Consider the following 11,672-nt stretch of genomic DNA (forward strand, 5'->3'; position numbering starts at 1 on the left):
TGCTTTTGGCCAGGCTGAGACATTGGATTTCCTGGAGGGAGGGTGCAAGGCACCGCGCTGACGCAAGGCACGGCCGAACACCGCGCTCCACCCAGTCCTTACAAAACACCAACAACAGAAGCAATTAGGAAACCGGCACGGCTGGACAGTCTGTGGACGGACTGCCGGCCAGACCTGCTCCGGGCAGGGAGGGGACCCAACCTGCCGGAAAACATGTCACCTGCTGCTACCTCTCAGCTGCTCCCTTGGGATGGGGGAGAAACCCTCTCCCATGACACAGGCATCTCTACGGGACCCCAGGACCACTGGTCTATGGTGGGGATGCTCCCCTCCCATGGGGATGCACCCCTTCCATGCACAGGGATGCTCGCAGGCACCCATGCCAGGAGGAAACCCCCACATCCAGCTCGCCCACCCCTCTGCACCCTGCTTTTGTGGGGTGCCACGCTCCAGTCCACCTCTGCACCCTGCTTTTGTGGGGTGCCACGCTCCAGTCCAAGGCTTTAGAGGGTGCTGGAGGTGGGGGGAGGCTGCATCCTTGCAAAGCCCTGCAGCGTGTGCAGGATGGGTGCCCACTGCGGGCAGGGGAGGACGATACCGAGGACAGCCCTTATCTCCTCATGAAGCCAAGGCTGCGCCAGGAGACACGGACAGCGTTCCCACGGGCTCACAAAGCTTGGCCCCGGCACCATGTGTGGGGGGGTGCGAGGGAAAGCCGGGGCTCCCGCAGGGCTGCAGGCAGCTGCCTGCTTGGCGAGAGCTGCTTGGGGCTGGAGAGCTTGGAAAAGCAAAGAGAAGCCTCTTCAAAGTCTGCATAAGCAAAGATGAAGGTGGCAAAGTGGGAAAGGGTGCTTGGGAGATGGGTGTTTTCTGGTGGTGAGGGGGAAGGAAGTGTTTCGGAGGCAGTGGCTGTGGTCGGAGTGGTGCAGTGGGTACCCCACTGCGGGCAGCGCGGGTGCCGGGGTCAGGAGCAGGGCACTGCTGGGACCAGCAAGACCAGCTGGGGTAGGAATTGGGATAGGAGCTTGCAGGGCAGCGCTGGGGAAAGGCCTCAGGGCTGGGAGGACGGTCACTGCTCAGAGACAAAGGCTGTGGGGCCACACCATGGGCAAAGGTGACTGTCGCTCCTGCAAAGCCCCCAGGCGTGGGGCAGCACCCTGTCCCCATCCCTGTCCCATGCCACCGAGCTGGGTGGAACAGTGTGTCCCTCTTCCCCAGCCCCAAAAACGTTGCCTCATCTCATGCACCGCCAAGGCACAGCCCCGGTAGCCCCCGTGTCACCCCAAACCCGTGTCCCAGGGCGCAGAGCAAAGAACCAGGGTCTGCCCAAAGCAGAGGGGCAGTATCATGTCCAGCTGAGCACCCCTCCTCGCCACCCAGCCCTGCCTTGGCCGGTGTCAGGGCAGAAGGACCGATGCCTCCTGACGTGCTCCTTGAAGCCGCGGCCACCCATGCCCTCGCGGCTGGTCCCATGCCCAGCAGCGGTGTCACCTCTCCCGGATGCCACTCTCTTGCCCTTTGAAAGTGGGGGGTTATTGCCACAGCATCCCCCCCGGCTGCCAGGGATGCAGGGCACAGCCACCACCAGCTGTTCCACAGGATGTCCCCATCTGGTACCATCCAGGGGGACAAAGCGTGGGGCAGAGCAGCCCCAAGGTCCCCTCCTTACCTGGTGCTCCCCTGACCCACGGCGAGGCAGCACCAGGACCCCAAAGGATGATCGCCCCTGATGCCGGGGACACTGCAGGGGGGGTAGGGGCAGCAGACCCTGCAAAGGGGGTCATCCAGCTGCATCCCTGCTCCATCCCACCCTGCCATGCGGGGGGCCTGGGGCGATCCAGCTCTCCTCCCTCCCCCCCTGCACCCGGACCCCACGGCAAAAGGATAAAAGTTCACCGACAAGCCCAGGCAGGCGGCACAGCGCGGTGCTCAGCCTCGCAGCGGCACAGGCAAAGCGCCGCCACCCGCGCCAGCCCCGGCGGCAGGACCACCGTCCCCCCATCCCCGTGATCCCATCCTCCTCGGTGCTGAGGAAGGGCTGGATTGGGAGAGGGGCCGGAAAGCCACCCTGGCCCCACTGCAGTGAGGTCCCCAAGGACAGCCCGAATGCAGGGATTCGGAGAGGGGCTATTCTGTCACACAGCAGGTTCTGCAATGCCCAAATGAGCAAACCCCAAAGCTGAGGCTCCTGAGCATCCCAGATCCTTCTCGCACCATTCCGGCGTATCAGGGCTCAGCGAGAATGTGGTTGGGGGTCCAAGAGCAGACATCAATTCGTAGGCAAGCAGAGGTCTTCGTTAACATGCTCCTCGTTTTGGGCAGGGGTCATTTATGTGCTCCTTGCTTCTAGTTGGGGGGTAGTGTCCCCACTGCCACCTCTGCCCACCCCATCACACAGCTGGGAATGGGGCTGGAAGAAAGTCTACCCACACCATGGACACACCACTGGCTCTGCAGAGCAAACCCCAAACTCTTGGGTCTCCTGAGGGACCCCAGCAAAGCCAAAGAAGATGCCGTCCACCCAACGACAACCGCAGCACCGTGTACAGAGCCCTGATGGTCTCTTGGCCAGGCACAACCCTACAGCACTTTTCTTGCAATAGCCAAGTGCCTTTCGCAGGAGGCTATCCCTGGCAGCTCACCTGGGCACCCTTTGGGAACATCCTACCCCACGTCCTGCCCCAAACTCCATCCTGATCCTGCAAGGAACATCATCCTGGTTGGCAAATGTCCATCCCAGGGACAACCAGCACCGATTGGGGAAGGCAGCAGTGGCTGAGCGAGACTCGGCTCAGCTGGGAGGGCAGTGGAAGGAGGTTTGTTTACATCGTGCTCCTGCTCCAAACAGCTCTCAGGCTCCGGGGAGGGATTCCCCGGCTGGAGAAGCAAAGGGTGGCCATCCCGCTCCCTGCCAGCCAAGTCTGCACCTCAAAACAAACTAGTCAAGTCCCCCCTGAAGGGATCCTGACACAAGCTGGGGACCCAGGCAGCATCAGAGCCCCCCATGCTCCAGGTCGGCTCTCTGCGAGACAGTCGGACTAATTTCCTCCCCTCTATCGCTTCCTGTCCCTTCCGGCTTGGCGGGCGGCTCAGGAAGCAATCGGAGTGGGGAAACCACAGAAGGCCACGTGGCAGCATCCCACCGGGGTCCGCGGTGCTGCCAGGGCCACCCTGGGCACGTGTCCCCTGCTCCAGCTGGACCCGCGCAGCCAAAGGGTCCCCCCAGCACCCCGCGAAGCCCTGAGCCCCTGCCCAGCAAGGACACAGCCGGTTCTCACCCAAGCGGCGCGAGGCTGAGGGATGCTCACACCCCTCATCCCAAGGGGCTGTGGGCGAACGAGGGGGACACTTGAATGATTTGCCTCCCCAAAATTGGGGCAGGAATCAGAGAAATCCTAGGGCCCAGCCTGAGATGCTCCCTCCTAATGGTAGAATGCACGCAACCCAACCCTTCCATCTCATTCTCTTCCTTGGGTCCTGGTGGCAGAGCTGGGTTTCGGCTGCTGGAGGACCTGAGCTGGTTTTGCTCAAGCTTCCAGGTCCAAGACCTGAGGGCAGAGGACAGATGGACACCGTAACCCGGCTTCCCTCCTTGGCCCAATTACGTCCGCCCTGCCCAGCCAGGACGGGGCGTTTCACCCAGCAGCGCATAAATAAAGAGCTTTTGCAGCATTAATTGCTCTCTGTGTTATGAAATAAGCTGGATGGAAACAACAGGGTTGGAGTCACTTGCTGGGGACGGGCCACTGCCACGGCCGTCTTGTGACACCCTCAGCATCGGTGGCCTGTGTCACAGCCGGTGCCAGGCATGGCATCCGCTAGCGAACGCTGAATTGACTTTGCTTCTGCACCAAAACACACCTATTCTGGGATGTCTCCCACTGAACAGCCCCTGTAGATGAGCTCAGGGCGGCCACCGTGTCCCTGGGCATGGCTTGTCCCAAGGCAAAGCCAAGGGTCCCCGAGGTCAGGGGAGCCCTGGGGCAGCCAGGGCCACGCAGCCCTGGTGTCCCACTGCTGGGGGGACCACGAATCCAGGTGCCCTACCAGCCCTCGGACCCGCTCCTGGGAGCAGAAATGCCTCTGCGGAGGAGTTTCGGGTGCTGCTCACCCCGTTTTACGCCAGCGCAGTAGGGATAGGGCAAGCATCTTCCGGGGGACGCCGGCTGCCAGGCAAGGAGGAGGAGGAGGAAGGCTGCAATGCATTTCACACCTGCCCCCGGCCGCCTCCACCCCCGCGAAACCCAACCCTGCCCCGGGAGCAGCTGCGCCCGCTGCCCGCGCCGCGGCACCCGCCGGATCCAAGAGCCAACCCCACCGCGCTCCCTGGCTGAGACACCCGGCAGGGTGACGGGGTGCAAGAGCTGATCCCCGCCCCGGGCACCCGAGATGGCACAGTCAGGCATCGCCACCCCGGCTGAGACATAGAGATGTCCCTGGGTGCCAGAGGCTGGGGCCAAACATGACATGGCAATGTCACTTGGCCACCGTCACCCCTGGGAGGAGGCACTGCCCTCCTGTGAGGAGTTCACGGAGCTCAGCGCAGTCGCCAAGCTGAGGTCCTGCATTTAATGCACTGCCCCACACAAACCACATCAGTGATTTATTCCCAGAAAGGGATATTTTGGTTTAACACCATTTTACTGTATCTTGTCACCCAAGGCCAGCAAACCCTCACGCGCTGGTGTGCCCGTGGGAGAGCGTTGCTTTCTCCCAGCACCTCTTGTTGTCCCCCAAGCCAAGAGCTGGAAATGGGCACAGGAACTCCCGCAGACTGAAAAATTGCTCTGGAACCTTCGGGGAGGGAAGTTGCTAAAAATACACGAAGATGGTATTCTTGGTAAAAGAAGGAGCTCCAAGAAGAAGCATGGCCCAAGGGCGCTGGAGAGCTTGGCACGGCACGCTGGTGCCCAAACACTGGAGCCTGATCCTGACCCTCTGCGATGTGATGCCACCTGGGCAAGGGTGTAAGCGGGGCACATCGGCCGCTCCACGCAACAGACAGAGCCCAAACGCTTGCCATGGATGAGCACAGGCGTTGGGGAGCATCAAGCAAGCACTGAGAGCACCAAGAGCACCAGGGGAGCATCATGGAAGCACCAAGAGCACCAAGAGAGCACCAAGAGAGCAGGACCAAGCGAGGAGGACCAAGTGAGGAGGACCAAATGAGGAGGACCAAATGAGGAGGACCAAGCGAGGAGGACCAAGCGAGGAGGACCAAATGAGGAGGACCAAATGAGGAGGACCAAGCGAGGAGGACCAAATGAGGAGGACCAAATGAGGAGGACCAAGCGAGGAGGACCAAGAGCACACAAGGAGAGGCAGCACCAGGAGAGGCATCAAGAGAGGTTCCTTCCTGATTCGTCCTCCAAGCATGCCAGCAAGAAGCCGTGCAGGGAGAAAGCAAGGGTTCTTGCACTTGGTCTCCTGGATGATAAAGCACGCAGATCTTCCTGCTAATAAAAACCTGACGCTCAGCTGGGTCGGGGGCTTGCGTGCCTGCATGCGGGGTGTGCTTCTTCCCAAACCTGAATTGCCTAAGCGGGGTGGCAGGGGGAGGGAAAGGCAGGAGCTGGTTGCCTCTGGGGGAAGGGCGGGCGGCGAGGAGCTGGCATGGGAACGGCAGCCCATCCTCCATGCACACCGCGCCGCTCCGCGTCTGTAAACTTTGAACATCTTCCGGAGAGAAGTTAGTTGGCTATTGTGAACAGCTGGATCTAATTTTATGAGGAGCGAGGAGGAGACAGTCGTGGGGAAATAATAAGGCTTGGCGCTCCCAGGCAAGGATCCCCGAGCCCGGCCAGCCCTCCTGCCTCCACCGCACCCCGCCGGGGGGGAAGCGCCGGCGAGACTGCCACGGGGAAACTGAGGCACGGAGCGGTGCGGGGCTCAACTGTGTCCTGGGTAAAGCAAACCAGGAGTCCAAGTGTCCAGAGTATTGTCCCTGTGTGTGTCCCCAGACTCATCGCCCCTCCAGCGGTGAAGGCATCAGCAGTGGCATGGCTCTTCCCCACGGCGAAAGCTGGGCTGCCCGTGTGAGGTCACCTCCTTGACCCACAGAATCTTCAGATCCAGAGACCCCCAGTGCTTGCTCTCAGTGCTTGACCCATCCCTCCTGCCGGCTGCTTCCCACGAGGCTCTGCCCACCTCCTAAAATTAGCTCCAGCTCTGCCAGCCACCCCCCGCAGCCAGGGGAGCTCTGCCAGCCCACGCTCCGGGTCCACACTGATCCCCTCGGTGCGGAGAGGGAAGGGCAAAAACCAGCCGCCTCCATCACTCGCATCTCGCTTGCTGGCCATGAGCCACCTAAAAACAAGTATTTCCCAGTGTTATTTCTTACAGGCTGAGCCCTGAAGTCGCTGAAGTCACCTTCTGTGCCTCTGGTTCACCAAGGATGAGCTCTGGGCCAGCTGAGACCAAGCACATCTCATGACACACACGAAGGCGGTGGGTGCAGTGGGTGCGTTGGGTCTCAGTGCCACTGCTGTCTCATGGCAGATAACAGGGGGACGCCGGGGACATCGGAGTGCTGCATCCGTTTGGGATCAGGTGAGGGGACATGCTCTGGTGGGATTTACACAGTCGGGACTGGACATGCTCCATGCAAGCGAACACTTGGGTTTCTCTAAACCCTTCACCCGCAGGATCCTGTGCCAACACCGAGCCCTACACAATCACTGTCCCTGCAGGGCCAGCATTTGCCACCTCCAGGGATAAGACCATGAGGATCACATCCTCTCACCTCCAAAGGGCTCAGCCACACATGTTCACCACAAAACCCTGCAGCGAGCCACACAGGGAGCCCCAAAACCGCCTCCAACACCGCATGCCACCCCCGCTCTGCACCGCCACGGGCAGACGAGTGGCCATCCACCACCACCACCAGGAGGTTCTGCCAGGGCCCCTCGCTCTTATTTCACAGGCGGGGAAAACCGAAACACCGGGAGTTGTAGCAACGTGTCCAGACCCGCAGCAGGATCCGGCTGCGCGTTATCACAGAGTCGGGGTGGAGGGGGGGTGGGCTGCTCCTGCCGCGTGCCCGCTGCAGGCTGGCGCGGGGCACGGCCCCGCCGGCTCACCCCATCATTACCTTCCCTCCCTCCAAAAAAACATTTCATAAGCCGCCACGTGACAGTGGCAACAGCGAACGCCCACACGCTTCAGGTGCTGCCTGCCCCGACCTCAACACGCAGGTGCCTGGGCTCGGCCGCCGTGGCCCCCGGCACGCTCCCAGCCGGGCACCGACCCCGAGTAACACCTCGGATGCAAAGCTGAGAAGCTCAGAGCATGGCCTGGTGCCCAGCGGATCCCTCGGGATGGCAGCTCCCAAAGTTGAAGGTATTTGGTTATATCCTATCCACTCAAGGTGGTGCAAACACCAAGGCGGCCCCACCAGCTCCTTGCCAATTGCCAGCAGAGATTTAATGAGAGAGAGAAGTTCCTAGAGATGGGACGTTTCTTGGACAGCATCCTTCCCATCCATTGATGGACAGAGAGATCCAAGCCCTACAAAGAGCGTCGGGATGGCTCTCGCCATGTAAATCCCAGCAGCTCCCTTGGTTAGGGCTTGGTTCTCTTCTCTCCTCCATCCTCACTCCCAAAGATGGGAGAAGAGGTACTAAGGCAGAAAACACAAATATTCCCTCCAAACAGCCCCCAGTTGCCCATTTCTCCCCTTTCCATCAGCTGCACTCCCGCGTCGCCCCACCACTGAGCTCACCTGCCGCCGGCCTTGTGCTCACTGTGTGTTTGACGAGAGCTGCGCGGTTACTTGCTTTTTAATACATTAATTATAGCTGATTACCACTGCCACCCCCACCTCCCCAGAGCCGTGACCTGCTCGCACGCTGCTGGGTAAAACTCCTTCCTTCGGCACAGCACCGGGACTCACCTCCCAACCCGCTCGGTGGTGGCAAGATTGGGATTAAATAGCGATTAAAAGGAGATGGTGTTTCCAGTAGGGCGATAAATAGTGACCGTATGTCACGGGAAATGGATTGCAAGTCCCTCTTCTTAATGGATGTGGATGCTAGAGGGGGATCTGCGTTGCAGGAGGGGGATGTTAGAGGTGGGATGGTTGCTGGAGGCTTCTTCTCTGCGACCCTTTGCCCCTCAAAATGCCTCCATCTGCTCCTGCTCTGAGCTGAGGACTCACAATGCCCGGGTGCCGCTTAGACCGAGCGGTTGGAGCCCAACACAGAGCCCACCACTTGCAAAGGGTTATTTTTGTTAGCAAAGCCAGGGTGGTGCTCGCCCTGGGGAGGGAACTCAGTGTCCGAGGTCCCTCGGGGACCGGGGATGGAGAAGATCCCCCCACGTCACCCACCGGAGAGGTGGCAGCTGCTCACCCCACACCCATGTGCAGCCCCTTCCCATGGGAACGTCGAGATGGCAAACTCAAAGAGGGCCAAAACCAGCGCCTTCTCCCAAAGGGAAACTCATACCTGTCCTCTCCGGTGGGGAATTGCCCGGAACGCTGCTTGGGCAGCACTGTGGTGCCTGGCACCTGCCCTGCCAATCGGGGTCCTGGCCCCGCTGCCCCCACCCATTTCTCCCCCAACTTTGCCGTTGGGTGACCTTGGTGAGCTCTCGCCTCCGTCCACTTTGGCGACCCTTTCCATTCCAGGTGGAAACGATCCACCCCCATGAGCCACCCCGAAAGTTGGGTGCAGAGAACAGCTTTGTGGGTGCACGGCGGGGGGGCATCACCAGCCGGCCAGCCCCCCAATTCTCTACCCATCCCTGTGAGCACCCCGAATTCGCAGGGGATAGGGGGATGACAACCCCACCGGCAGGGCCCCCCGGAGTGGCCGGGCAGTGCCAAAGCCCTGACTCACGGCACGCACGTCCCCGCGCGGGGTAAAGCGATAGGAGGGGAGAGAGGACGCCGGAGCCCAAAATACCCCAGCGTGCCTGACACCGGAGATTATCGCTTCGCCGGTGGGACAGTCGCCTGGCCCAACGCAGCGCCAAAAACCCCCCGAAACCTCTCCCTTACCGACCACCCAACAGCAGCGTGTGGGCTGCACCACCCTGGCAGAGGTCGGTACCATTTCCAGCTGGTTTCACCCCAAAATATGAGGGTTCTCAGCTGGTAAAGACCAAACGTGTTGTAAAGGGACTGAGCGGTTTTGGGGGGGCGTAGGCGGGCGGCGCTACGAGAGTTTGGCCTTATTTTCCTTCCAAGAGGTTTAGGGGGAAAGAAAACAACGCTGAACCCCAGGAAGGGTGTTAAAAATAAAAATAATAACAATAATAAAGATGACACAGTGCTGAAAATTATACACCTAATTGCTGCCTCGTTAGCAATGCGCCCCTATGACGAGTCATATACAGTCAGCGTATGGGTCATCCCCCAACATGCGTGTGACACACATGTAACGTGACACGTGTGTGGCCCCCCACATCCCACTGGGGACCCCCCTTTGTGCGGCGTGTCCAGGGGAAGCCGATGGGGGGGTTTATCGCTCTATACACCGCCTGGCGCCCAGCGTATGGGCTATATGGTACACAAGGACCCTTTGTCACCCTATAGTTTGTGCCCACCCAGGGATGCTCAGAGCAGGGGGAACCCCAATGGGGTGGGGGAGATGGAAAAGAGGATGGGGGACCTGATGGGGTGGGAGGATGGGAAAGGAAGGATGGGAGACCTGATGAGGCCGGAGGATGGGAAAGGAAAACGGAGAAGGAGGTTGAGGACCCAGTGAGGCAGGAGGATAGGGGGACTCGATGGGGAGAAGGACAGGGAAGAAGGTTGGGGATCCAAATGGGGCAGGAGAGTGGGAGAAGAGGATGAGGCAGGAGGACAGGGAAGAAGGACGAGGTAGGAGGATGGGGCAGGAGGTTGGGGATGCAGTGGGGCAGGAGGATGGGAGACTTGATGGGGCAGGAGGACAGGAGAGGAGGCTGGGGATCCAAATGGGGCAGGAGGATGCGGAAGGAGGATGGGGCAGGATGATGGGAGAGGGGAAAGGGGCAGAAGGATAGGAGAGGGGGAAGGGGCAGGAGGATAGGAGAGTGGGAAGGGGCAGAAGGATGTGGAAGGAGGACGGGGAAGAAGGATAGGAGAGGGGGAAGGGGCAGAAGAATAGGAGAGGGAGAAGGGGCAGGAGGACGAGGTAGGAGGATGAGGTAGGAGGTTGGGGACCCAGTAAGGCAGAAGGATGGGGGACTCGATGGGGCAGGAGGATGGGAAGGAGGACAAGGACTTGATGGGGCAGGAGGATGGGAGATTCGATGGAGCGAGAGGACGGGGAAGGAGGTTGGGGATCCAGACGGGGCAGGAGGATGGGACAGGAGGACAGGGAAGAAGGTTGGGGATCTCCAAACGGGGCAGGAGGATGAGAGACTCGATGGGGCAGAGGATGGGGCAGGAAGATGGGGAAGAAGGACAAGGCAGGAGGACGGGGACCCAGTGGGGCAGGAGGATGGGGGGCTCGATGGGGCAGGCGGACAGGGAAGGAGGTTGGGGACCCTCTGGGGGAGTTTGGGGACACCCACCCCGTGTGCGCCCCCCGCGCCGCGGGGCAGCCCCGGGCGGGAGCTGCCGGGGGGGCCTCTGGGCGGAATGGTGGTCCCCCCGGCAGGGGGAAAACGAGGAGGAGGAGGAAGGGAGGCTCCTTACCTGCTCGGTGCTGCGGAGGGGCCGGGGGGTGCGGGCTCGGCGCTCCGAGCAGCCGGAGACGGCGAAGTTGAGGCAAAGGAGGAGCAGAAACTTGGGAGTCAATCAGGAGGCGGCGGGGCCGGGCCGAGCCTTCCCCTCCTCCCGGCCCTGCGCCCTCCTCCCGGCCCTCTGCCCTCCCTCCTGCCCTGCCTCCCTCCCTCCAGCCCTCCCTCTTTCCCTCTTTCCTTCTTTTCCGCCTTCCTTCCCTCCCTCTTTCCCTCCTTCCTTCTCTCTTTCCCTCTTTCCTCCCCTCCCTCGTTCTCTCCTTCCTTCCATCTTTCCTTCCCTCTTTCCCTCCTTTCCTCTTTTCCCTCCTTTCCCTCTTTTTCCCTCCTTTCCCTCTTTTCCTTTCTCTCCTTTCCTTCCTCTCTTCCTCATTTCCTCCTTTCTTTGTCTCCCTGCCTCTTTCCCCCCCTTCCTCCCTCCCTTTTTACCCTTTTCTGTCCTTCACTCTTTCCCTTTTTACCACCTTCGCTCTCTCCCTCTTTACCCTTTTCCCCTCCTTCCTTTTTTACCACCTTCACTCCTGTCCTCTCTCCCTCGCTCTTTCCCTCCTTCCCTCTTTCTTTCCCTCTTTCCTTCTCTCTTTTCCTCTTTCCTTTCTTCCCTCACTCTTTTCCTTTCTCTCCTTCCCTTCTCCTCTTTCTCCTTCCCTCCCTCCTTCCCTCCCTCCCTTTTTACCACCTTTGCTCCTTCTCTCTCTCCCTCCCTCTTTCCCTCCTTCCTTCTCTTCCTCTTTCCATTTTCCCCTCCTTCCCTCCCTCTTTCTCTCTTTCATTATCTCTTTCCCTCTTTCCTTCTCTCTTTCCGTCCTTCGCTCCCTCTTTTCTTCTTTCTCTCCTTCCCTTCCTCTCTTCCTCCCTCTTGTCCTCCTTCCTTTTTTCCCCTCCCTTTTCCCCTCCCTCCCTCTTTCCCTTTTTACCACCTTCGCTCTTTCCCTCTCTCCCTGCCTCATTCCCTCCCTCCTTCCTCGCCAGGCTGCGGCTCTCCCCGTCGGAGCAGGGGATGT

The 11,672-nt window shown here is 60.4% G+C and overlaps 1 protein-coding gene across 3 annotated transcripts in view; it reads right to left on the reverse strand.

The window, feature by feature from the left end:
* TEAD3 (TEA domain transcription factor 3) overlaps positions 1 to 10,775 on the reverse strand; it is a 30,487-nt gene extending 19,712 nt beyond the window's left edge. For all 3 annotated transcript variants that reach the window (XM_054087925.1, XM_054087926.1, XM_054087924.1), the window contains exon 1: positions 10,625 to 10,775. The gene's annotated coding sequence lies outside the window, so the exon portion shown is untranslated. The remainder of the gene's footprint in view (positions 1 to 10,624) is intronic.
* Positions 10,776 to 11,672: the final 897 nt, after the last annotated feature.

This window comes from Cuculus canorus, chromosome 24, assembly GCF_017976375.1.
Source record: "Cuculus canorus isolate bCucCan1 chromosome 24, bCucCan1.pri, whole genome shotgun sequence".
Classification (NCBI taxonomy): domain Eukaryota; kingdom Metazoa; phylum Chordata; class Aves; order Cuculiformes; family Cuculidae; genus Cuculus; species Cuculus canorus.